Raw genomic sequence first — 2,384 nt, 5'->3', positions numbered from 1 at the left:
AACAACCGAGATATCCCACATCAGATGAACAGATAAAGAAAATATGGTGTGTGTGTGTGTATATATATATATATATATATATATACACACACACACAGAATACCCTCACATTTTTTATCAGAGCCCTAAGAAGAACATCTGTAGGCGACAGGAAATGGAGCATAAAAGGTTTCTGACTTTACCACCACTGGACGCTGCTCCATTTGATTTATGTTCCCTCCCTGTCTTAGTCGGTTTGGGCTGCTATTGCACAGTACCGTCGCCTGGGGGCTTCCACGGCAGAAGTCACCATTCTGGAGGCTCCTGGCAGATCCAGCATCTTGATTTGCAGACAGCCTTCTTGCATCTTCACACAGTGGGGGGCAGAGCAAGAGAGCTGCAAGCTCTCCTGGGCCTTTATATAAAGGCACTAATCCCACTCATGAGGCTCCACCCTCACTAATCACTTCCCAAAGCCCGTCTCCTAATACCATCACCCTGGCACTTAAGATTTCAACATAGGAGTTTAAGGAAACACAACATTCCGTGCACAGTACTCCCTGATTCTCTCCCTGATTATTGTGAGGAAACCAAGGTACTGAGATGTTAAATAAGTTGCTCAGGGGCCAGCAGACGGCCTGGTAGTTAAGGTGCTGCAATCCCAGAGGGCCAACAGTGGTTTGAGTCCCGGACCTGGGACTGTTATGCCAGGGTCTCTCAATAAATGTTATTTGAATGAGTAAATGAATCCAGTGAGCTCTAAGAGTGTGCTTGATCCCACATAAAATAGCAGTCCAGGCCCCTCGACACTCCCAGAGCAGGTCTCTCCTCCCTGCATTGCACTTGGTACATTGGGGCCATGCAGCCACTTTGTAAAGAGTGATTGGTGTGCCAGAGGCGGGTAGAGGCATGCTGGATGAACAGGACCAGCTACCCCCCATTGTCCCACAAATCTTACATTCTAGTGAGGGGAGACAGACCACCAGTAAGACTGTCATTGTCTCACAGATCCTACATTCTAGTGAGGGGGAGACAGACCATCAGTAAGACTATACCAGGTAGTAATAAACGCTCTGTTAGAAACAAAACAAAATGCTGTGATAAGAAGAGCTTCCTTAAACTTTTCACCTTCCTTACTATTAAGTTGTTATTTCACTTACATTTTTATTTTTGAGACAAGAATCTTAGGAGGGCCATAGTTGGTCTGCAGACCAGTGGTTGGGTAGAGATTTCTGACTTACAAGAACAATGAAATTGGGGCCAGCAGGTGGTATGGTGGTTAAGGCATTGGATTCCCAAATGGCCAACCATGGTTCAAGTCCCAAACCTGACACCTTGAAAATCACGCAGGGTGCATGTGTGTGCATGCCCACAGTCCTGAGAGGAGAGTTAGAGGAGAGGGTACTACAACATGGCCATCCCCTTTGCAGAGGTGATTTCTCACTTTCATTCTCTCTTTCTCTGTCTCTCTCTGGCCAGGTACATGAACCCTATGCAAAACCCTAAACACACACACACACACACACACACACACACACACACACACAGAAAAAGGAACAATGAAATAAAATACCTGAAATTAGGACAACTGTAGAATGTATAGCTGCTATTATTGTTCTAGAAACAAAACAAAACAAAAACCTATGGACAGAAATTTCTTTTCTCCAAAGAGTTTTGAATCCTGCCAAATCATTCCCAAGATAAGGAATCGTAAGTGCTGAGTATAACCTCCTGTTCTTTTAAATATTTTGAGCGTGGGTGAGCTTCATTTAGGGAAGGGCATGGACCGCTTCTCAGCCTGACTTCCTCCAGGGCTTGGATCCCTATTGCTGTTTTATTTCTAATATCAGTGACATCTGCTTAAAAATGCATATTCTCTGACACAAAAGATAGCCCTAATTTTGCATTGTAAATGCAATGACGAACAGTGCTGTTTTGCCAGCTGTTACACAAGCTAACTACAACAACGAAAGAGCTTGTGCTATTAGTAGCTGTGAAATCCAGCTGGGGCGCCAGCACCTGTAACTGCCCACTTCCAGTCTTTTACACTAGGTAAACCCCGGGGGCTTCTTGGAGCTCTTCTTCCCTAAGTGGATAACTGTTTTTGGAATTCCAGTGTACACCAAAAAATTTAATTAGTAAACAATTAGGATTTGCTCAATTGTAATTAAGAATCGTCATTCAGAATTGTTTATTAAGCTTCTCTGAAATTTCTCTTTCTTTTTCTTTTTCTTTTTTTTTTTTTTTTTGAGCGTTTTTTGCCATAGGGCACGTGTGCTCGCCAGACAGACAGAGACAGAGAGACAGAAAGCGAGAAATCATCCCCAGGGGGGATGGCCACATCACAATCCCTTCTCCTCCATTCTCCTCTTGGGATCTTGGGCACACACACACATGCCCAGCGA

General features: G+C 44.2%; 1 protein-coding gene across 1 annotated transcript in view; it reads left to right on the top strand.

Moving 5' to 3' along the window:
* The window catches only part of IQCH (IQ motif containing H), a 284,969-nt gene that overhangs the window by 27,373 nt on the left and 255,212 nt on the right, over nucleotides 1-2,384 (top strand). The gene's annotated exons all lie outside the window — the stretch shown is intronic.

This window comes from Tupaia chinensis, unplaced genomic scaffold (genome assembly GCF_000334495.1).
Source record: "Tupaia chinensis unplaced genomic scaffold, TupChi_1.0 Scaffold000377_2, whole genome shotgun sequence".
NCBI lineage: Eukaryota > Metazoa > Chordata > Mammalia > Scandentia > Tupaiidae > Tupaia > Tupaia belangeri.
Note: the sequence above shows the minus strand (reverse complement) of the source record. Positions and strands in the feature narration are given on the sequence as shown.